Source organism: Artibeus jamaicensis, unplaced genomic scaffold, assembly GCF_021234435.1.
Source record: "Artibeus jamaicensis isolate MK-2021 breed Jamaican fruit bat unplaced genomic scaffold, CSHL_Jam_final contig_559, whole genome shotgun sequence".
NCBI lineage: Eukaryota > Metazoa > Chordata > Mammalia > Chiroptera > Phyllostomidae > Artibeus > Artibeus jamaicensis.
In genome coordinates this window covers 7,294,874-7,319,344 of record NW_026521887.1, presented here as the reverse complement: position 1 = coordinate 7,319,344, position 24,471 = coordinate 7,294,874, and the positions used below count along the sequence as shown (strand labels likewise).

Sequence of the window (24,471 nt, the reverse complement as noted above, 5' to 3'; positions counted from 1 at the left end):
CAAGTAACACAATTAGAAAATGGGTGAAAGACTTGAACAGACACTTCTCCAAGGAGGACATACGGAAGGCCCAGAGACATATTAAAAGATGCTCAGCATCACTAGCCATTAGAGAGATGTAAATTAAGACCACAATGAGATACCACATCACACCTGTGAGAATGGCCATCATAAACAAGTAAACGAACAAGTATTGGCGAGGTTGTGGAGAAAAGGGAACCCTAGTGCACTGTTGGTGGGAATGCAGACTGGTGCAGCCACTGTGTAAAACACTATGGAATTTCCTATGAAAACTAAAAATGGAACTATTTTTTGACCCAGCAATTCCACTGCTGGGATTATACCCTAAGAGCCCTGAAACACCAATCCAAAAGAACCCATGCACCCCAATGTTCATAGCAGCACAATTTACAATAGCCAAGTGCTGGAAGCAACCCAAGTGCCCATCAGAAAATGAGTGGATCAAAAATTTATGCCACATTTACACAATGAAATTCTATGCAGCAGAGAGAAAGAAGGAGCTTCTACCATTTGCATCAGTGTGGATGGAACTGGAGAGCATCATGCTAAGTGAAATAAGCCAGGCAGTAAGGGACAAGTACCATATGATCTCACCTTTAACTGGAACCTAATCAACAAAAGAAAAAAGCAAACAATATAACCAGAGTCATTGAAATTAAGAACAATCTAACAACAGGCAGAGGGGAGCAGGGAGGGGACAGTGGGGAGAAGGGTTTTCAGGAACTATTATAAAGAACACATGTACAAAACCAAGGAGGAGGGTGGAAGCAAGGGAGGGAGGTGGGTTTGGCTGGGGTGTGGGGGAGTGGTTGGGGGAAAATGCAGACTACTGTAATTGAACAACAATAAAGTAATTAAAAAGTACCAAAATATTACTTTGTTAAAATTTAGAGAATTAGATGAAATGAATAGACTTTTTTACAAAAAGCTCAAAGAATTGAAATAAATGAATTTTGTTAAACTATCCCTGATTTCACTAAATAAAAACTATAATTATAATGTTTGCTTTCAATTTTAATGGAAAATCTATATAAAGGGAACACTATGTTTGCTATATTTTAACTCTAATTTTTAATGTAAGCCTCAGGATTTCCGTAATTTAGTAATTACTTCTTATACACCATTTAAACATTTATTTTTCATTTCTCTGTTTTTTAACGAACTTTTTAAAATCATTTAAGTGAAATGAATTAGTGGCAGAGAATTTCGTAGAAATCAGCAAATGCACTTAAAATTGTACGATATAGTTATACCAAGTATGAGGTGAAATATTCATGTATCAATTCAGTAAATATTGATCAACTACTTTCTACATGATGACACTCTGCTAAGGATAAGAAATTCAGTGGTGAATTTGGGACAGCAAACAGCCAGTATATTGAAAATCTTTGCTCTTCAGTAGATTGAAATAGGTGATAAAAAATTCCAAATATTTTTTGGTCAAGAGATTTTCTCTATAATTTTAAGGAAATCATTTACATTTATATTGTTGAATGTGCTTGCAATATTGATTAAACCATCATTTCAGACATAAAGTGTCTAAGAATCAAAGGGTATCAATTTTGTCTTCCTTTGTTTTTTAATCCTTTTAGTTTTAGAGTTGAAAGAACTTGTGTGGATATTTCCAAAGTGTATGGTATATATGCACACATACATAGTACACATACTATTATATGTATTGCATATCTATCCACACTGAAATGAGTATACCATGCTCCATTTTCAATAACCTAGAGCACAGGTGGCAAACACAAGGCCTTCAGGCCAAATCTGGCCCTCCACCTTGTTTTATTCAGCCTGGCAACTTTTTTCTACCCAGCAGCAGCACTGAGAGAGATCCTTGTCCCCAGTTAAGTAGTTACATTTACACAGTCTTTAAATTACATTTGGTCCTTTGAAGGCAACCATGAGTCTGATATGGCCCCCATTGAAAATGAGTTTGACACCTCTGACCTAGAATGTAATAAAACTCTAATTACATTGTTTGGCATAGTACATAATGTCTGAATTATACTAGTAAATCTCAAACCTGCTGTGGCATATATGTGTGTGTGTGGTATTGTATAAGTTAATATTGGAACAGTTTATTCAACTAGAATTGAGGATGTATGACTTAAATGCTTAAAAGTTCCTCTGCAATTAATAGAGTGACTTATTAATTAGAGCAGAGTACAAATGCACATAAGTTTTTATGGAATTTCATGTTTTGTAGGTCATGTAGATTCATGACCACAGAATCCTAACCTTATAGACATGTTTTAAAAATAAGTCCAGCCAAAGATTAATTTTTATTCCATTATAATTTTGTTTGCTTATAAAGATACAGTAATTTTTAAACATATTAGACAAGCTACTCATGTTAGCAGGAGTAGAACAATGATTCTGGTAAATGCTGATGATGGGTCCCCAAACAAAGGATATCTCATCAGAGTAGCTTGAGCTACGCTGTGTGTTAAGTCCTCTTTGGTGATTCAAAATTTATTGCTATATTAAAGTATTCAGAAGGGCTTCAGAGGTAAAAACCTTATTTAACTTTGTTTTCCATTAACAAACAAATTTTATTGTGCAAGCAAAGGCTACTTTTTTTGCACATCAATTAACACTACACAGAACAGTTTCTTTGACATCAGTTTAAGAAGTACTGCATTAGTTAATTCAAAGATTATGGTTTACACTATTAAAACTTTAACTCAATACAGACCCTCCCCAAGGTCAAACCAAATACAGTAGGTCCTCAAACAATATCATTTCATTCAATGTCATTTTGTTGTACAGTTGATGAAAAAAATCATTCCTGGGTGAGACCACTGTCTTTGTGCAGTTTGCACTGTTCCTTATGTCTAAATTAGTTTTCTCCAGGGACTCTGGTTCCCTCTTGCATCCCAAAGATGTGTACATGAGGTAAATTGCGTCTAACTTATTCCAGTCTGGGTGTTCTTCCTCTCAGGTGCATGACTGTGCCTTTCCTAAACCCTCTTCTTCCCCTCAGCTGCATGTTTACTTTTCATTCTCCTAAGCTCCAAGAGCTCTTTTTTAGCCTCTGTAACTTGTTTCTTAAATCCATTTTTTTATGGCTTACTTCTTGTACCTCTGTGACTTTCTCATTAAATTTCTGCTTATAGTTTGATAAGTAATTAAATAAATGATTGTCTCAGTCTGAGTGAGTGTGGGTGTTTGTAAGTATGCCCCGAGATTGAAGGGTGTCCTGTCCAGGGTGGGTGCCTGCCCTGTGGCCTAAGATGCCAGGATAAGTCCATTACCAGCAATCCTGAAGTGAAAAAGTTGGTTGTAAAAGAATTATTTTACTTGTCTGTACTAATCTTTTAAAAATGTTTATATAGCTCACATTTATTTCAGTGTTTAATATTAGAATGTTTTGGTCTTTATTTAGAAGTTGTGTAATATTTTTGTGACCAGAAATGTTGTTGGAACTTATCTTTTTAACTTTTCTTTGTATCAGCTAGCCTATAATAAAATAGTTTCATTATATGTTGTTTTGTTTAAAGTCACAGTCTCCAAGAACAGTTCAACAACTTTAATGGAGAATCACTGTACATTGATTTAGTTTCACGACTGTGTAAAACTCTTGATGATTATCTGGTCAACCTGTTCTGACTGGACTTGCCTAAGTGCATTGTGTGATCAAGCCTTCTTGCCCTTTCATGTGCTCTTCATTTCATCTTGCAGAGTGCTCATGTGGCTAAACTACAAAAAGTCAGCATGTCTCAGCTCAAGTGGGTGTCAGGACCCATGAAATACTTCCTTGGTCCCATCTAACTGTGAAGAACTGTGATGATTTTTAGATTTTACCCTAATCACTTCAAGCTTGTTGTCAGTTCCTTTTGCCCCCTAACTGCCCCAGCCAAGTACCATGGGGGCAACACAGAAGGTCTTGGATGCTGTACATGTACTGAATTTGCTTCATAGCTGAGGAACACTGATCTTAGGATACCTCAGACTTTTGTAATAGATGGGCTGGAATAAAACCTGAACAATTTTTGCCAGAGTGAAGACAATATTTTTGTTATACTGCACAACAAAATATTTCTTCCCTCTACTTTGAAAGGGGAGATATTTCTATCTTTCAAGGCTGTTAGCTTTATAAACATCCCTGAAAAGAGAGAAAAAGGTTGTTAGTGCCTCTGTGCAGAAGATGTTCAGAAATAAGAAAGATCCATGCTTAGAATGGAAGGGAAGATAAAGTGCTTCCCAGATACTGTCAAGTTAAAGGAGTTCATCTCACCAAGTCCTCATTATATGAAATGTTAAGGTGACTTATCTAAGAACAACTATCAACAATTGAATCTAAAAAAACTAAAACAAAAACAAAAGCAAACTAAACAAACAACTAGTACAAGAACAGAATCACAGAAATGGAGATCATGTGGGAGGATATCAGCAGAGAGGGGAAGAGGAGAGGATGCAGGAAAAGGTACAGGGAATAAGAAACATAATTTGCAGGTACAAAATAGACAGGGGGAGGTTAAGAATAGTACAGAAAAATGGAGAAGCCAGAGGACTTATATGTACAATCTGTGTACATGAACTAAGAGGGAGAATGCTGGAGGGAATGGTACCCTGAGGAGGAGATTAAAGGGGAGGGAAAAATAGGACAATTGCAATAGCATAATTAATAAAATATGTTTAAAAAGGGAAAGACCAATACAGAACTTTCTACTAGCACTAAAATCTGTGTCACCAGCTATGTGCTATTCCTGGAATTACTATAACCACCTGTATACATGATTGTAGCATTTAAAATTTTCATTTTATTGCTTTTTAGAGACATAGGAAGGGAGAGAGAGAAAAACATTGATTTGTTGTTCCACTTTCTAATGCATTCATTGGTTGCTTCTTGTATGTGCTTCTTGACTGGAGATCAAACCTGCAACCTTGGTGTATTGTGACAATGTTCTAACAAACCAAGCTATCTAGACAGGGATAATCATAGCTTTTATTTTATTTTATTATTATTTTAATTGTTGTTCAAGTAAAGTTTTCTGTATTTTATTCCCTTTCCATCCCACCCCTGCTAGTCTTTCTTGAATTGCTCTAAGTGTTGCCTTTTCTGTAGGAGTTGTGTCTTTCCTTCTATATTTACTACATCCAGTTGGGTACTAGGTACAGAATAGGCTTTTAGTAAAGTTTTTAAGATATAGGCTCATGTCTTTTAAAATATTTTCTGGATCAGTGTTCAAGTTTATTGTCTTTGATACCCTAGGAGAAAAGACAGAAAAATGGAATAAGCAAGAATTCACTAGAAGTCTCAAATGGCTTTAGTCTCTCAGTGGGGAAGCTTTCCTTTAATATATAAGCCCTAGACCTAAAACAGCTTTAGTGAAGGTAGCAAGACTTAGCAGCCAATTATTATTATTATTATTATTATTATTATTATTATAGATATTTTATGTATTTATCTTTAGAGGGGAAGGGAAGGAGAGAGGGAGAGAAATATCAATGTATGGTTGCCTCTTGTGTGTCCACTGCTAGGAACTGTCCTGCAACCCAGGCATGTGCTCTGACTGGAAATCAAACTGTGGTCTTTTGGTTCACAGGATTGCACTGAATCCACTGAGCTACACCTGCCAGGGCAGCAATTATTAAGACAGAGAGAGACTATGGCAACTGGAATGCTAGCAGCCCAACAAGAGTGTGGGGACAGTGATGATAATCAACCAGTGTCAGAGATAGAGCTACATCCAGTACCAAACAGCAGATATGCAAAACTGTAGGCCATGCAATACCTGAATAAAATTTTTAAAAATGTTTAGGAGTTCTCTGATCACAAAATGAGTAGAAAATAGAATAACATGTGGGAAAGAAATAGAAAGGTTGTATGTTGGGAGAACCCCCAACAATGTGTATGTGCACACACACACACACACACACACACACACACACACACAAAGAATTGGGTAGGTGGAGATTCAACAGGAAACTAGCCAGAGCCTAGGTAATGAAGGGCACCTAATAGTGTTTCTCAGACTTCTCAAAGGAAAGTTCTCTTCTCAGCAACTGTTTGCCATAGGTCCATTAAGAGATGAGAGTAATTGGGAGTGTTTAGAAACTTTAAAAGCAGTTTGAAGGAGTATTTATGCTTGCTAAATCTAATAATAAAAATTTTAGGCTTGTTTTTTTTAGTTTTTTCATTAAATTTTCCAATAATTAATTTTTATGTTTTAAAAAAGTATGTGTGGGTGTTGAAAGTCTTCTGACACTTTTATTGCTCTGGTGGGGGGTGCTCAGAGGTGCATAGTGGGGCAGACCCCCTTCCTCTTCATCACCACAGGCTTCTGGCTGCAAAGATTGTTTATGCCTCAGTGGGTGGCAGCCATGTGCAGATCCAGGTGGTGCTTACTCCTGTGGCACCTGTGCCAGAATCTGCTGGGGTGGCCCAGACACTGTTTGTTGATATCAGTCTGCACGTAGGAGGTGGCCGGCTTTCCCAGGCTGGTTCTGTGCTTCATGATGACCATCACACACCTTTGCCTGCTCCACGCCCACTGTCTCGAAGTGAATCAACCCATTCTAGAAGGAAGAAGTTGTGGGCCTTCTGAAGTCTGGGTTTGGTGCTGTATGCCTGAGTGCCTCTCTTCATCAAGAAGCTGGAGCAGTTCTGTATGACCACTCATTACTGGTAGGCAGACTTGAGGCTCTGGTGTGGCATTTGCAAACGGAAGGAAAGAGGCCTACGTTGGTTGCTAAGCCCAAATAGTTTGGAAAGTTGACTATAGGTAAGGCTTTTAGTAGAAAATGATATAGGGGCTTTTGAATTTACACTGATTTATTTCTCTGATGGCAGGGGAAGGATGGCTTCTTCTAGGAGGTGATGCTAGAGGTAGGATTTAAGTTAACTGGTGGCGGCATTTGTACCCTGGAGGCATGGTGAGAGCCTGAAATGAGAAAGTAGCAAGCAGAGTCAGTAAGATAAGGAAAGACTGAAAGAGGTTAACCCTTATGAAAGCCCTCTTTAGGTACCAGGCACAAAATAAGAGGTTTCATAGGTTTAGGAGTGAAATGCATTTCAACCTCCGACAGTTGATTAGGCTGCGCTGTTATATCATCACTCCCATTTCACAGGTGAGCACACTGAGACAGACAGGTAAGGAACTTGTCTAGGCTCACACAGCTAGTGAGTGTTAGAGATGAGGAGAGCTCAAGTTTACAATCTGACTCATGCTGGTTGTTAGTGCTGACAGACCCAATGCATAGGATGGAGGAAGATTCTTTTAGAAATTAAAAACAGAAAACTATGATATAAGTACTTTGCTAAGTGCTTCAACTTAATTCTGTACCACAACCCATTAAGTTAACAGGTTGAATATAAATCAGCAAAAGAAAAGGAAAACTTGAAAATGACCACAATGCTCCCACAAGTATGGGTAAGTGGGATCATGTCAAGAGAGAAATTCTAAAATGAGAGTGGGTTTTACTTAGGGAAGGGCTCTGATAGCCCATTTTAGGTCATTAAGGTCCCCTCTCATTCCTGATTTTTGCAGGTTCTTACTATGCTCTGCTCCTGCTAATGACTTTAGGACTTATTGATTGGGAAGGAAAGGAGAAGAGGAAGAGCAATTATATTGATGAGAATCTGAAAAGAGTGGAAGAATGGTGGTGATAAGGATAGAAAATCCTTTTCATGATAGTGCTTTGATGGAAAGAGGGCAGTGCTGACCTCCACTGCAGTGAAGCCTACAACTGAAGATCCAGAAGAGCCTAACTAATCTATATGAGCATTTTCAGTAGCAATATACAAAACAAATGCAAATATTATATTTTTGGTTCATGAGAAGAGATATACAATAGACTGACCTTTCAAAAGGAATTAGAAAAATACTCAGGGAAAACATTTTCTGAGGTTTATTGGCTGCATGGAAACCCCTGGCTACTGCCCATTTGGTCAAGGATCCAGTGAAGGGCCATCTTGTGTCACATTCCCCCCTACCCGAGTGACCCAGAGAGATCCCATCTTTGACTTGAGCTCTCTCCCATTTCTCCCTATTCCATGAATAAACACAGATCCAAAAGAACAATTGCACATAAGCTATTTTGCCAGGTGATTTTTAAAAGTAAACACTCTTCAGATTTCAGGAAACTGGTTTATGTATTTATTTATTTTACCTCAAGTGCTTCTTGAGGTAAATAGTTTTCAGAAATGGAAGTGGAAGGGATTGGTAGTATTGATCAGAGGTGGGAATTGTTTTTCTCTTCAAAAGTTGCTGGGGTGCTTTTCATCTTTCTGACTTTTGTCCTGTATTATGCCTGAAAGGCCATTGTCTTATTGCTTCTTTGCTGGTGTAATTGGCCTGTGTTTCCAGGTGCCTCATTAAATGTTTCTGGGTTGCTGACATCCTTTGTCAATACAAATTTTTTTTATTATTGAGTACCCACAGATAATTTGGTAATGTTTTAGAGGACCGTTAGTAGTGGAATTCACACAACCTTCTTATGCAATGAAAAAGGAATGATTGCAAGGATGCGGAGAATGTGCTGGGAATAAGAGATAGTTTATATAGTTCTTCATGCTGATTTTAGAATAATCAGCTAATTTAAGCAGACAGTGTGGGCCTATAGTCTACAGTTTGGTGCACTAAAAAAGAAATAGCATAGCATGTGTGTGCGTGTGTGTGTGTCAAAGTGATAGAGAGAGGGAGGGAGAGAGAAAGAGAAATTTGGTTTCTTTTACCAATAGAGTTAACTTAATAGCACTTTATCATACTCACGTGTTCTCATTTTCACTCTCAAACATCCTTCTATTTTTACTTTGTTCTCTTTATCTCAACTCAAATTAAGAAAAAGCAAGAGAGTTTGAGGTAATTAATTTTCAGTTAATGTCTACAACTTGAGACATAGTCCACTTTTCTCTGGATATTTAATAATCAGATTTACGTAATTACATTTATGTGTTTTAAGTTGAAGATGGAAGTTAGCTGTGTATTAGGTCACAGGCTGTCTGCATTATTCTGTAGTTTTCTTCAATATGTTCTAATTGTACTCACTTTCCTCCAGTGGTAACTCACAGAAAACCAGTAACATCCTCAATAAAAGGGTTAATAATACTTCCTTCTTCTCTGGGAGCCTTAGATTTTGCTGAATCGCTTTCCAAGACTGAAGAAATCATACTGATGGCAAAATAATAGTAGAGTATGCTGCACCCATCAGCGCTCACCCTGTTTTTGGTCAGGAGTGATGGCCAGTACTGTATTCATCTGAGTGATTTGAAATCTATTCCCATTAAACCCTGGGTTGTACCAAAGAAGGGATGTTTATATCAAACTTGACTTAATGAATCAAGTCCAGGCTGTATTATTTCAGGTTACCAAACATGTCCAGGACTGAGATCACAGAGATATCTCCCTAGATTTATTTTTATTTTTATTTTATTGTTGTTCTATTACAGTAGTCCAAATTTTCCCCTATTGCTTTCCACAGCTCTGTCCATCCCCACTCCCATAGTCAATCCCCACACTGTCAACCACGTGCATATGTATTGTTTGACTAGATACTTCCCATTCTTTCCCCCCTGCCCCACTTCCCTCTACTCTGGTCAATGTCACTCTGTTCCTTGTTTCCATGCCTCTGGTTCTATTTTTGTTGTTTGTTTTATTGTTAGGTTCCTCTTATAGGAGAGACCATATGGCATTTGTCTTTCACTGCCTGGCTTATTTCACTTAGCATAATACTCTCCAGTTCCAACCATGCTGTCAGGAAAGGCAGGAGTTCTTTCTGCTGCAAAGTGTTCCATTGTGTGAATGTACCACAGTTATTTAATCCATTCATTTACTCTTGGGTACTTAGGTCGTTTCCAGCACATGACTATTATAAATAATGCTTCTCTGAACATAGGGGTGAATAAAATTCTTTTGAATTGGCATTTCAGGATTCTTAGGGTATGCCACTAGATATCTCAGGGCAAAAGGCAGTTGCATATTTAGTTTTTTTGAGGAAATTCCATAACGTGTCTTACAGTGGTTGCACCAGTCTGCTTTTCCACCAACAGTGCATAAGAGTTCCATATTCTCCACATCCTTGCAGGATTCTGATGTTTGCTGGTTTGTTAATAATGGCCATTTTTTTTGGTAAATCTTTTTTAAATTTTTTATTTTATTGATTATGCCATTAGAGTTGTTCTATTCCTCCCCCTCATTCCCCTCCACCCTGCACTCCCTACCATTCCCCCCTTTAGTTTATGACCATGTGTCTCAAGTTCTTTAGATTCTATATTTCCCATACTATTCTTGCCCTCCCCCCTATCTATTTTCTACCTACTGTCTATGCTACTTATTTTCTGTACCTTCTCCCCTCTTCTCTTCCTCCCACTCCCCTGTTGCTAACCCTCCTTGAGATCTTCATTTCTATGTTTCTGCTCTGGTCTAGCTGTCCTCTTAGTTTGCTTTTGTTTCAGGTGTGGTTGTTATAATAACTGAGTTTGCTGTCCTTTCACTGTTCATCTTTTTTATCTTCTTTTTCTAAGATAAGTCCCTTTAACATTTCATATAATAAGGGCTTGGTGATGACAAACTCCTTGAATTTGATCTTATCTGAGAAGCACTTTATCTGTCCTTCCATTCTAAATGAAACCTTTGCTGGATAGATCGATCTTGGTTGTAGGTCTTTGGATTTCATGACTTGGAATACCTCTTTCCAGCCCCTTCTTTCCTGTAAGGTCTCTTTTGAGAAATCTGCTGACAGGCTGATGGGAACTCCTTTGTAGGTGACTGTCTTCTTATCTCTTGCTGCTTCTAGGATTCTCTCCTTCATTTTAATCTTGGCTAATATAATAATGATGTGCCTTGGTGTGTTCCTTTTTGGGTCCAACTTCTTTGGGACTGTCTGAGCTTCCTGGATTTCCTGGAAGTCTATTTCCTTTGTCAGATTGGGGAAACTCTCCTTTATTATTTGTTCAAATAAGTTTTCCACAGGTGGCTTTTCCTTTCCCCCTTCTGGTACCACTATAATTCGAATGTTGGAGTGTTTAAAGATGTCCTGGAGGTTCCTAAGCCTCTCCTCATTTTTTTGAATTCTTGTTTCTTCATATTTCCCTGTTTTGTCATTTTTTTCCTCCTTCTGGTTCACTCCCTTGATTTGAGTCCCAGTTTTCTTTTCATCACTATTGGTTTCCTGTGCAATTCCCTTCATTTCAATTAGTTTAGCCTTCATATGTTCCTCTAATTTGTGACTAAAATCAACCAGTTCTGTGAGCATCCTGATCACCAGTGTTTTGAACTGTGCATCTGAAAGTTTTGCTATTTCTTTGTCACTTAGAGTTATGGGTTCTGGGGCTTTGAGATCTTCTTGAGCTATTTTTGGTCTTTTCGCACCTCTTAAGTATGAGGAGCAGAGCCTTAAATGTTCACCAGGGCGGGGCCACCCAGTCACTGGGCTGTGATGTTTATTTGGGGGTGGGGTCAGAACGGGGAAATGGAGGCCCCCTCTGCTGCCTCCCACCAATGGGGCCTGTTCAGTCCCATCTCACTGCCCACTCCTTCGCCTGTCTATCTGTAAATGAATGCATGACCACAGTAAACCTGCCGCCCTGCGCCCTGGCTGGGTCCACTGGTCGCTCACTGGGTTGCTCATTGGGGCGTCTGACTGAGTTTTCCTGTGCAACCCTGCTTTATCAGCTGCTGGCTTTGCCCCTCTTACTGGTCAGGCTGAAGAATTCGTTGTTATCAGACTTCGGAAAAGTTCAATTTTCTGTGTTCTGGCTGTGTTTTCTGTTGCTGATATTTTATTGTCTCTAAACTTGGTTATGTGAGAAAGCACTGCTTCTCCACCTATGCCTCCATCTTGGCGGAAGTAATAATGGCCATTTTGACAGGTGTGAGGTGCTATCTCATTGTGGTTTAATTTGCATTTCTTGGATGGCTAATATGTTGAACATACTTTCATATGTCTATGGGCCATCTGTATATCCTCCTTAAAGAATGTCTGCTCAGATTCTTTGCTCATTTTTTTAAATGGATTGTTTTTGTTCCTAGTATGGAGTCATGAAAGTTATTTTTTAATTTATTTATTTTAATTGTTGTTCAGGTACAGTTTTCTGTCTTTTAATCCCATCCCAGCTCACCCCCGAGTGCTCCCCACCTCCCTCCCATTTCCACCCCTCTTAGTTTTTGTCCACGTGTCCTTTATACTTGTTCCTGTAAACCCTTATTCTCCTTTTCCCCATGAAATTCCCTTCCCTCTCTCCTCTGGTCACTGTCAGACTGTTCTCTATTTGAGTGCCTTTGGCTATATTTTGCTTGCTTGTTTGTTTTGTTGTTTAAGTTCCTGTTAAAGGTGATACCGTATGGTATTTGTCTTTCACTGCCTGGCTTATTTCACTCAGCATAATGCTTTCCAGTTCCATCCATGCTGTAACAAAGGGTAGTAACTCCTTCTTTCTTACTGCTGCATAGAATTCCATTGTGTAAATGTACCATTGTTTTTGTATCCATTCATTTACCGATGGGCAGCTAGGCTGCTTCCAACCCTTGGCTATTGTAAATTGTGCTGCTATGAACATTGGGGTGCATAGGTTCTTTTGGATTGGTGTTTCAGGGTTCTTAGGATATAATTCTGGCACTGGAATTGCTGGGTCAAAAGGCAGATCTATTTTTAGTTTTCTGAGAAAATTCCATACTGTTTTCCATAATGGTTGTACCAGTCTGCAATCCCGCCAACAGTGAACTAGGGTCCCCCTTATTCCACAACCTCTGTAGCACTTGCTGTTTATTGCTTTGTTTATGATGGCCATTCTAACTGGTGTAAAGTTGTATCTCATTGTGGTTTTAATTTGCATCTCTCTGATAGGTAGTGATATTGAGCATCTTTTCATGTGACTCTGGATCCTCTGTATGCCCTCCTTGGAGAAATGTCTGTTCAAGTCCTTTGCCCACTTTTTAATTGGGTTTCTTGTCTTAGAGTGGAGTCGTGTAAGTTCCTGTGTATTTTGGAGATTAAACCCTTGTCGAAGGTATCACTGGCAAGTATGTTTTTCCATACGGTTGGTTCTCTTTTTATTTTAATACTGTTTCCTTTAGCTGTGAAGAAGCTTTTTATTTTGATGAGATGCCATTTGTTTATTCTTTCCTTTATGTTCCTCACTGTAGGGAACATATCAGTTAAAATGTTGCTGCATGAAATATCTGAGATTTTTCTGCCTATTTTCTCCTCTAGGACTTTAACGGTGTCATCGCATATATTTAATTCTTTTATCCACCTTGAATTTACTTTGGTGTATGGTGTAAGTTGGTGCTCAAATTTCTTTTTATTTTTGCACGTAGCTGTCCAGTTCTCCCAACACGATTTGTTGAAGAGGCTAGTTTTACTCCATTTTATGTTGCTGTTGCGGAATATTAATTAACCGTAGTGAATCAATTAATAATATTAGTTAATATTATTAATTAATAATATTAATCATTTCTGCGCTCTCTGTCCTGTTCCATTGGTCTATGTGACCATTTTTATGCCAGTAGCAGGCTATTTTGATTACAGTGGCCCTGTAATACAGTTTGGTATCAGGCATTGTGATCCCTCCTACTTTTGATTCTCAAAATTGCAGCTGCTCTTTGGGGTAGATTATGGTTCCATATAAATTTTTGAAGTGTTTGTTCTATGTCTGTAAAGTATGCCATTGGTACTTCAATAGGTATTGCATTGAATCTGTAAATTGCTTTGGGTAGTATGGACATTTTGATGATGTTAATTCTTCCAATCCATGAACATGGTATATGTTTCCATTTGTTTATATCTTCCTTGATTTCTTTCTTCAGTGTTGTGTAGTTTTGTGCACAACAGAAAGGTCTTTTACCTCCTTAGTTAGGTTTATTCTCAGATATTTTATTTTTGTTTCTGCTATATCAAATGTGATTTTTTTCTTGATTTCTGCTTCTGCTGTTTCATTGTTGGTATACAAAAATATCAGTAATTTATGACTTTGTATGCTGCTGTTTTGCCAAATTCATTTATTAGGTTCAGTAGGTTTTTGGTGGAGTCTATAGGATTTTCATGTACACTATCATGTCATCTGCAAACAATGACAGTTTTGTTTCCTCCTTTCCGATTTTGATGCCTTTTATTTCCTTTTCTTGTCTGATCACTGTGGCTAAAACTTCCAATACTGTATTGAATAGAAGTGGTGAAAGAGGACAACCTTTTCTTGTTCCTGATCTTAGTGGAAAATATTTTAATTTTTGCCCATTGAGTATGATGTTGGCTATAGGTCTCTCATATATGACCTTTATTATATGGAGGAATGCTCCCTCTAGTCCCACTTTGCTGAGTGTTTTTTTTTTTATAATAAATGGGTGCTGTACCTTATCAAAAGCTTTCCCCACATCTATTGATATGATCAAGTAATTTTTGTCTTTGCTTTTGTTTATGTGATGTATTACATTTACTGATTTGCAAATATTGAACCATCCTTGCATCCCTGGGATGAAGCTCACTTGGTCATGGTTGATGGTCTTTTTAATGTATGATTGGATGCTGTTTGCCAATATTTTGTTGCAGATTTCAGCATCTATGTTCATCAGCAATATTGGCCTGAAGTTTTTTTCTTTGTTGTGTCTTTATCTGGTTTTGGGATAGGATGATGCTGACTTCATAAAAAGAGTTTGAGAATCTTCCATCATTTTGGATTTGTTGGAATAGTCTGTGAAGAATAGGGGTTAGCTCTTAAGGCTTTTTAGAATTCTCCTGTGAAACCATCTGGTTCTGGGCATTTGTGTGGTGGGAGTTTTTTGATTATTGCTTCAATTTCATTTGCTGTTATTGGTCTGTTCAGGCTTCCTGCTTCATCTTCATTGAGGTTTGGAAGATTATATGTTTCTAGAAATTTGTCTATTTCCCCTAGGTTTTCAAATTTTTTGGCATACAGTTCTTCATAGTAAGATCTTACAAATCCTTTGTATTTCTGTGGTGTCAGTTGTAATCTCTACTCTTTCATGTCTGACTGTGTTTACATGGGTCTTCTGTCTCTTTTTCTTAATGAGCCTACTTAAGGCTTGTCAATTTTGTTTATCTTTTCAAAAAAATGGCCTCTGGATTCATAGATCCTTAAAATTGTTCTTTTAGTCTCTATGTCATTTAATTCTGCTCTGATCTTGGTTATTTCCTTCCATCTACTTGCTCTGGGCTGTCTTTATTGTTGTTCCTTGAGTTCTTGTAGGTATAGGGTTAGGTTTTGTGTTTGAAATGTGTCTATCTTTTTTAGGTAGGCCTGTATTGCTATGAACTTCACTCTCAGGACTGTCTTTGTTGTGTCCCATCAGTTTTGGGTTGTCATGAGTTCATTTTCATTTGTTTCCAGAAACTTTTTGATTTCTTCCTTGATTTCCATCTTGTCCAATATGTTGTTTAATGGCATGCTATTCAATCTCCATAATTTGGAGTGTTTTGGATATTTTTTTTAGGGTTGGTTTCTAGTTTCAGTCACTTGTGGTTGGAGAAAATGCTTTCTGTGATTTCAATTTTTTTGAATTTGTTTATGCTTGGTTTTTTGTCCTATCATGTAGTCTATGTTTGAAAATGTTCCATGTACATTTGAAAAGAATGTGTATTTAGCTTGTTTGGGATGAAGGGCTCTCTCTATATATCAGTTAAGTCCACTTCATCTAGGGCATTGTTAAATTCCACAATATCTATGTTGATATTTTGTTTAGAAGATCTGTCCATTTTTGACAGTGGGGTTTTGAAATCCCATACTATAATTGTGTTGCCATCAATATCTTTCTTCAAGTCCTCTAATTTTTTAAAAATATATTTGGGTGCTCCTATGTTGGCTGCCTATATATTTACAATGTTTATATCTTCTTGGTGGGTTCTTCCCTTGAGGATTATGAAGTGACCTTCTTGGTATTTTTTTTTAAGTCTATTTTATTTGATATGAGTATTGCTACCCTGGCTTTTTTTCTTCAGTTTGTTGCTCGGAAAATTTGTTTCTAGCCCTTTGCTTCCAGTCTGTGAAGATATTTTTGTCCTGAGGTGGGTCTATTGTAGGCAGCTTATGTGTGGGTCAAGCTTTCATGTCCATTCAGCTATTCTATGTCTTTTGATTGGAGTATTTAATCCATTTACCTTTAAGGTTATTATGGATAGGTAGTTATTTATTGCCATTTTTGTACCTGCATTCCTCTCTGTCTCTCCCTTTTTATTCCTTTCCTTAAAGCAGTCCTTTTAGCATCTCTTGCAGAGATGGTTTGGTGGAGGTGTATTCTTTTAGACTTCTTATGTCTTGGAAACCCTTTACTTGGCCTTCTGTCTTGATTGAGAGCCTTGCTGGTTAAAGTAGCCTTGGTTTTAGGCCTGTGGTTTTCATTACTTGGAATATTTCTTGCCATTCTCTTCTTGCTTGGAGTGTTTCCATTGAGAAGTCAGTAGCTAGCCTTATTGGGGCTTCCTTGTATGTTACTTCCTGTTTCTCCCTTGCTGCCTTTAAGATTCTCTCTTTATCTTAAAATTTTGCTATTTTAATTATGTCGTGTCTTGAAGTGGGCCATCTTGGGTTTCTCTTTACTGGGAGTCTCTGTGTTTTCTGGATTTGTGTGACTTTTTCTCCCATTAAATTATGGAAGTTTTTCATCATTACTTTTTCAAATAGGTTTCTATCCCTTTCTCTTCTTCTTCTCTTTCTGGTATCACTATTATTTGGATATTATTATGTTTCATATTATCTCTCATTTGTCATAATTCCTTTTCATTATTTCTGAGCCTTTTTTCCTTTTTTTGCTTTTTCTGGGTGTGTCTTTCTACTTTGTCATACAACTCACTGATCTAATGTTTTGCTTCATTGATCCTGCTTTTGATACCTTCCACTGTGTACTTCAGTTCAGAAATTGTATTCTTCATTTTCTCTTGGCCCTTGTTAATGGTTTCTATTTCCTTTTTCATGTTGATATTGTTTACAGTGAGTTCATTGTAGTTCTCCTGTAGTTTCTGTTATCTCATTGTGAGCTCATTGAACTTCCTGATAACCAGTGCTTTGAGTTCAATATCTGATAGCTGACTTGGCTGTATTTCCTCTAGCATTCTTTCCGAGACTTCCTTCCTTGTTTTCCTTTGGAGATTGTTTCTTTGTCTTCCCATTGTTTGGGAGACTCTTCTTGTTAGCTTCAGCTTCTTAAATTGATATTTTCTGGCCACCTGGGTTTATGGTGTGATCTTATGTGGTAGAATCCCTGTGAGATTTAGTGGCGTTGTCTCCTTGATCTCCCAGGCTCACTGGTTTTGGGCTGTCATTTAAGTTGGCTCTGTGTTTGTCTTTGGGTTTTGATCATTTTGGGGTCTTTTTTTTGTTAGATATCCCCACCAGTTGGTTAACTGATTCTCACTCTGCCCACCACCTGTTGTATTTGTTTTCTGGTGAGGGCAGGTTGTACTGAAGCTAGTTCTTCCATGTGTACAAGGTTGTGAGGATTCTCTTTTGCTCTTGTTCAGTTGTTTGTACTGGGTAGTTTCTCCACTATTTAGTTGTATTTCCAGATAGGTCCTGGATTGAGGCTACCTCCTTCTCCTTCATCTGTTGTTATCTGTTGGTGGTTCCTTTGTTGTTTGGTTTCCTCTTCCAGTGGGTATCCTGATGTTCACCACTTTCACTTAATCTTTTTTTGTGATCAGTTGGAAGGGAAAGCAAAATGGTTTATGACACCAGGAGATTATTGTACAATATTTACAGTAGTAGCTGGTCCAGAAGAGACAGGAGATCCTTTGGCTATATATAGTGTGAACTATGATCTTCAACCCTACTAGACACTTTTAAGAAACAATGGAAAGAAACTAAGACTCTTGTAGGAGAGGGAAGGATTGTGAGTTGGATTTAGAAAGCAGTGAGGTTTTGGGAGGTCAAATTCTGAAGTAAGCTGAGAGTAAAGGATAGTAAATAGGTGTAGTGTGTGAGAGAATAGAGTTAACCACTAAAGTAATTGAGTTCAGGAAACTGCGAAGTGGGCTTAGATCTGGGAGGGGTGATGTGAAATATTTACAATTGTATGGAACAACTATTATTTACAATAATATTAGAGCAACAAGCATATGACAGAATCTGTGTTATCTGGATAACATAAATAGGGGGTATGGAAGTTCGAGTAGTGTGCTAAAGGAACACAAGTGACACAAAGGATCATAAATTTGCAATACACTGTAGAAGAGAGAACAGGGGAAACCTGTCTAATGATACAATACAACAAGGCAAGCTTAGAAGACTATACAGAAAGAAGAGATGTACAAAACTACTATTAAAATAAAAGATGTAAGAATAATTAAAAATAATAATACAAATACGCAGTAACTTGTAGTTTCTCTGCAATATTAAAGTGAAATTTGTCTCACTGTCTCAACTGTTGGGTTGCCCCCTCTTTGGGTCCAACTCTGGTCCTTTCACAGTTCCAAGTTTTTTGTCTCACTTGTTGATATTAAAAAATGGCAGGAGAAGGGAGGAAGAAGAGATAAAATTAGAAAGAAAGGAGGAAGGTATAAAACAAGAAAGAAAGAAAGAAAGAAAGAAAGAAAGAAAGAAAGAAAGAAAGAAAGAAAGGAGAAAAAGGTATTGAAAGGTAAAACAATAATAAAAAATAAATAAAAGGTTACTTACAAAACAAAACAAAATAAAACAAAACAAAACAAAACAAAACACCTGTTATTGGTTTCAAACAGGCCAAACCAGTTTTTCTGGTCTTCCTGACCACAGCAGGCTGAGGGACGATTAATGTGGTTTTTCTCCCTTCCCAGGTATACTCTCAGGCAGTCTTGCAAGCACTGTTCCAAGAGCTAGTCTGGCACCTCTCCCCAGTGCCCCATGCAGGGGATTCATGTCTTCTTCAGAGCACTCTTTCCCCAGGGGGCATCGCTGTGGGCTGGGGTGCAGGCACACACACCCGGCCAGGCTGCTTCAGTCCCTCAGGTTTGGGTGTAAACCCTTCCCAGTGCTTTGAGGGAATGCAGGGTTTTCCGTGGAACCATGGGATTGATGCTGCCTGTCTGGGTGGGGAGTAGGCCAAGTGGCTGTCCCAGGAGAATTTCCCATTCAGTTTTCTTTTTTGAGAAATTTCTCCTACTTAAGCCTGCTGCTCAGTACTGCCCAATTCTCCAGCCAGACCAATGACTATCAGGGTCACTGCATGCCTCTTCGGGGCTCTCAACTCTCCCAAGCCAGTGACCACAGACTCTGCAGGTGATCAAAGCCCTTGTGTGTTTGCCTCTTTGTCCTTATTCCCCTCTCTGCAATTTCAAGCAACAAGGTCCCTCCTGCTGCTACTCAAACACTGCTTGGCCAGGGATGGAGGGGGCAGTTGACCTGGTTCTCTCCCAAGAATTCTGTGGCAGTCCCATGGCTCCCAAAGAGTTTGTGGTAGTCTCAGTGCTGGGCGCTGGGCACCAGGCATTGGGTGTGGGCCTGGGGCTATGGCCGAGTTTCTCCTGCTGGTCCCCGGGACCTGATTGTCCTGGAGTAGTCTCCTTACCTTCTGGTTTTCCAGTGTCTGCTACAATTTCTGGTCTCTTATTTTCATATATGCTAGGGTACTGTTGGCTGTTTGCTCTGTTCCTCCATAGATTGGCCAGATTTTTCTCTTGTGTGTAGGGGGAAGTGGAATCTTCTCCCTCCTAGTTTGTCGCCATCTTCCAACTCCAGAGTTCTTTACATATTTTGGAGATCAAACCTTTGTCTGAGGTATCATTGGGAAACATGTTTTCCCTACAGTTGGTTCCCTTTTCATTTTGATGATTTTTTTAGGCATGCAGAAACTTTTCAATTTGATGTAGCTTCTTGATTTAGTTTTGGAAGATTATATGTTTCTAGAAATTTGTCCATTCTTCTTGGTATGTAGTTGTTTGTAGTAATTTCTCATAACCCTTTGTATTTCTGTGGTATTAGTTGTAATTTCTCCCCTTCATTTCTGATTTTATTTATTTGGGTCCTCTCTATTTTTTTGTTGATGAGACTAGTTAAAGGTTTGTTAATTTTGTTTATCTCTTCAAAGAACCAGCTCCAGATTTATTTATATGACCCTCTGAACTGTCTTTTTTGTCTCTATGCCATTTGATTCTGATCTGATCATGTTTATTTCCTTCCTTGCACTTGCTCTGTGCCTTGCGTGTTGTTCTTCCTCTAGTTCTTGTGGATGTAGGGTTAGGTTGTTTGCGATTTTTCTTTTTAAGTAATCCTGTATTACTATGAAATTCCTTCTCAGGACTGCCTTTGCCATGACTCATAGAATTTAGGCTGTGGTGTGTTCATTTTAATTTGTTTCCAGAAACTTTTTGATTTCTTTCTTGATCTTATTGGTAACCCATTCATTATTTAATTTCAGTCTCCATGTATCTGAATGTTTTAAAGTTTGTTTTTAAGGTTTGTTCCCAGTTTCAAGCCATTGTGATCCAAGAAGATGCTTGATATGATTTCAATTTTCTTGAATATGTTGAGGCTTGCTTTTTATCCAATCATGTGATCTATCTTTGAAAATGTTCCATGTGTATTTAAAAAGAATATGTATTTTGCTTCTTTGGGATGAAAGGTTTTATATATATTAGTTATGTCCATTTGATTTAGGGCATTGTTCAATGCCACAATATCCTGGTTGATATTAAGTTTGAAAGATCTATCCATTTCTGACAGTAGGGTGTTAAAATCACTCAGTGTAAGTGTGTTGCAGTCTATATCTTTCTTGAAGTCCTCCAATATTTTTTTTATATATTTGGGTGCTCCTATGTTGACTACATATGTGTTTACATTGTTTGTGTCTTCATGACTTGTTCCCTTTAGTCTTATGAAATGTCCTTCTTTGTCTCTTTTTATGGCATTTGTTTTGAAATCTGTTTTGTCTGCTATAAGTATTCTTATTCCAGCTTTTTTTATATATTTGTTTGCTTGAAATACTTTTCCCATTCTTTCACTTTCAGTTTTTTTCTGAGGTGGGTCTCTTTGAGGCAGCATGTATACAGTTCATGTTCTCTTATCCATTCAGCTACTCTATATATTTTGTTTGGAGCATTTAATGCATTTACATTTAGGGTTATTATTGATAGGTAGTTATTTATTTCCATTTTATCCCTTTGTACCTGTGTTCCCTATCCTCTGTCTCTCTCTCTTTTTTCATCTTCTTAAAACAGTCCCTTTTGCATCTATTGCAATGCTGGTTTGGTGGAGTTGTATTCTTTAGGCCCATTTGGGACTGGAAAACTCTAGTTCACATTCTAGTTTAAATGAGAGACTTGCTGGGTAGTCTTGGTTGTAGGTCCTTGATTTTCATTACTTAGAATATTTCATGCCATTCCCACTGGCTGTAGTGTTTCTTTTGAGAAATTAGTTGATAGCTTTATCAGAACTCTCTTGTATGTTAGTAGCTGTTTCTCCTTTGCTGCTTTTAAGGCTCTCTCTTTTTCTTTAGATTTTTTTTTTTACCACTTTCATTATGACCTGTCTTGGAGTGAGCCTCTTTGTGTTCATTTAGATGGGACCCTCCATTCTTTCTGGACTTGTGTGATGTTTTCTTTTATCAGGTTTGGGAAGTTTTCTGTCATAACTTTTCAAGCTGTTTTTTTTTTTTTTTGTCCCATGCTTCTCCTTCTGGTATCCCTACAATATGGATATTGCTACATTTCATGATGTCCTGCAGCTCCCTTAAACCCTCTTTATTCTTTTTGGGTCATTTTTAAAGTACATTTTATTGATTATGCTATTACAGTTGTAACACTTTTTCTCCCCTTTATACCCCAACCACCCTGCACTCCTTCACACTTGAGCATTCCCCTCTCAGTTAATGTCCATGGGTTACACATGTAAGTTCTTTGGCATCTCTATTTCCCATACTATTCTTAACTCCCCCTGTCTATTTTATGCCTACTGATTATGCTTCTTATTCCATGTACCTTTACCTCCCATTTTCCCCCTCTCCCTTCCCACTGATAACCCTCCATGTGATCTACATTTATGTGATTCTGTTACTGTTCTAGTTGTCTGCTTACTTTTTTTTTAGTTTCAGTTATTGATAGTTATGAGTTTGTTGTCATTTTTATTGTTCATGGTTGCTAATCTTCTTCTATTTCTTAGATAAATTCCTTTAACATTTCGTATAATAAGGGGTTGGTAATAATGAACTCCTTTACTTTACCTTATCTAGGAAGCACCTCATCTGACCTTTCATTCTAAGTGATTCCTTTGCTGGATATAGTCATCTTGGATGTAGATCCTTGCCTTTCACAACTTCAAATACTTCTTTCAGCCCTTTCTTGCCTGTGAGTTTCTTTTTGAGAAATCAGCTGATAGTCTTTTGGGAACTCCTTTGTAGGAAACTGTCTAGTTTTCTCTTGCTGCTTTTAAGATTCTTCTCTTATCTTTATCTTCAGTAACTTAATGATGATGTGCCTTGTTGTGTTCCCCCTTGGGCCCAGCTTCTTTGGGAGTCTCTGAGCTTCCTAAACTTTCTGGAAGTCTATTTCCTTTGCCAGATTGGGGAAATTCTCCTTCATTATTTGTTCAAATAAGTTTTCAATTTGTTGCTCTTCCTCTTCTCCTTCTTGCCCCCCTGTCATTTGGAGGTTGGAGTTCTTAAAGTTGTCCCAGGGGTTCTTCAGCTTCTCATTTTTTGAATTCTTGTTGCTTCATTCTGTTCTGGTTAAATATTTATTCCTTCTGCTCAAAATTGTTGATTTGAGTACTGGTTTCCTTCCGTTCACTGTTTATTCCCTGTATATTTTGCTTTATTTCATTTTGGGTAGCCTTCATTTCTTCCTTCGTTTTGAGCCTGAGCTCAATTAATTCTGTGAGTTCAAACCAAAGAACTCTGTATCAGATAGTCTGTCTGTTGCTTAGCTCTTTTTCTCAAGTTTTAATCTCTTTTTTTCACTTGGGCCATATTTATTTGTCTTGGAGCACCTGTTATGTTGTAAGGAGGTAGAGCCTTAGGTATTCACCAGAGCTGGGCAACCCAGGTCACTGTTTTGTGGCATTGTCTGTCAGGGAGGGGTCATAGGGAATAATTCTCCTCATTCTCTCTGCTCTAGCCCTACTTTCCAATGAATTCTTCTTAGGAACTGGAAGTTTCTCCCACTTTCACAATTCCCCACAGTGTTTTACAGCGAGAGGTTTTGAGTGCTTATTTTTCTTGTCAGCCAGTCCTGCCTCACTCACACAGTGCACCACCTTGCTGCGGGTCCTCTCCACCCAGCTGGCCATCTATGCCCTTCCTACCAGTTTAGATGAATGTTTCTGTATTTTCTTGGTTGTCAGAGTTCCATGCAGTTTGATGTTCTGGCAGTTTTGGTTGTTTCAACTGCATATGAACAGCAAATGAACAAATGTTGATAAAGGTGTAAAGTGATTAATATTATTACAGGAAAGAAAAAATAAATATGAGATGACTAACTGAAATAAAAATGATTTTCAGAGGGTGGAGTGAGGAGAAATAATAAGAGTAGAAAAGGAAAACAAGGCAAAGAGAGAAAGAAAAGAAAATTTACATCATAAAAAGGGGAAAGAAGAAGGCAGAATGTAGTGAGAGAAGGGAAGTGTGTAGTATTAGATTTAAACTAAAATTTAAAGAAAATATAGTGAAAAAAGGGAACTAAATTAGTGAAGATCCATCACAGCAATATCAACAACAAATGAGCAAGGATTAGTATAGGTGGAATGGGAATGAGAGGGAAAAAAGGAAGAAGAAAGAAAGAAAGAAAGAAAGAAAGAAAGAAAGAAAGAAAGAAAGAAAGAAAGAAAGAAAAGAAAGAAAGAAAGAAAAGCTTAAGAGATATTTAGAGGAAAGAGAAGTGATTTTGAGAAGATAGAGGGAGAAGAAATAATAAGATGGGGAATGAAAACCAGGCTAAGACAAACAAACATTAAAATTTAAAATGAGAAAAAGAAAGGGTAGGAGGAAGGCAAAGTGGATTAGGAGAGGGGAATGGTAAAATTTTAGATTTAAAATTTTTTTATTTTAATTGTTGTTCAAGTACAATTTTCTGCCTTTTACCCCCACCCCAGCCCACCCCCTCCAGAACTCCCCACCTCCCACCTGTTTCCACCCCACCTTGTTATTGTCCATGTGTCCTTTATGCTTATTTCTGCAAACCCTTCCCATTTTCCCCTGAAATCCCCTCCCCTCTCCCTTCTAGTCAAAAAATATGGAATACTTCACTAATTTGCATGTCAGCCTTGCACAGGGGCCATGCTAATCTTCTCTGTAGTGCTCCAATTTTAGTATATATGCTGCCGAAGCAAGCACAAAATTTGAGATTTGTAATAAAAAAAAATAGGACTTCTGGCCAAGATGGAGACATAGGTAGGCACACTGTGACTCCTTGCACAACCAAAAGAAGGACAACAACAATTTAAGAACAAAAAACAACCAGAACTGACAAAAAACTAAACTGTATGAAAGTCCAACAACCAAGGAGTTAAAGAAGAAATATCCATCAGACTGGTAGGAGGGGCAGAGAGAGAAAGCTGGGTGGAGAAGACTCAAAGCAAGGCGGTTG

At 38.0% G+C, this 24,471-nt stretch overlaps 1 non-coding gene across 1 annotated transcript; it reads right to left on the bottom strand.

Moving 5' to 3' along the window:
- Positions 1–24,111: 24,111 nt before the first annotated feature.
- On the bottom strand, positions 24,112–24,218 carry LOC119052710 (U6 spliceosomal RNA). Its single transcript, XR_005083178.2, has one exon. It is a non-coding gene; the product is annotated as a U6 spliceosomal RNA (small nuclear RNA).
- Between the last annotated feature and the right edge of the window lie 253 nt (positions 24,219–24,471).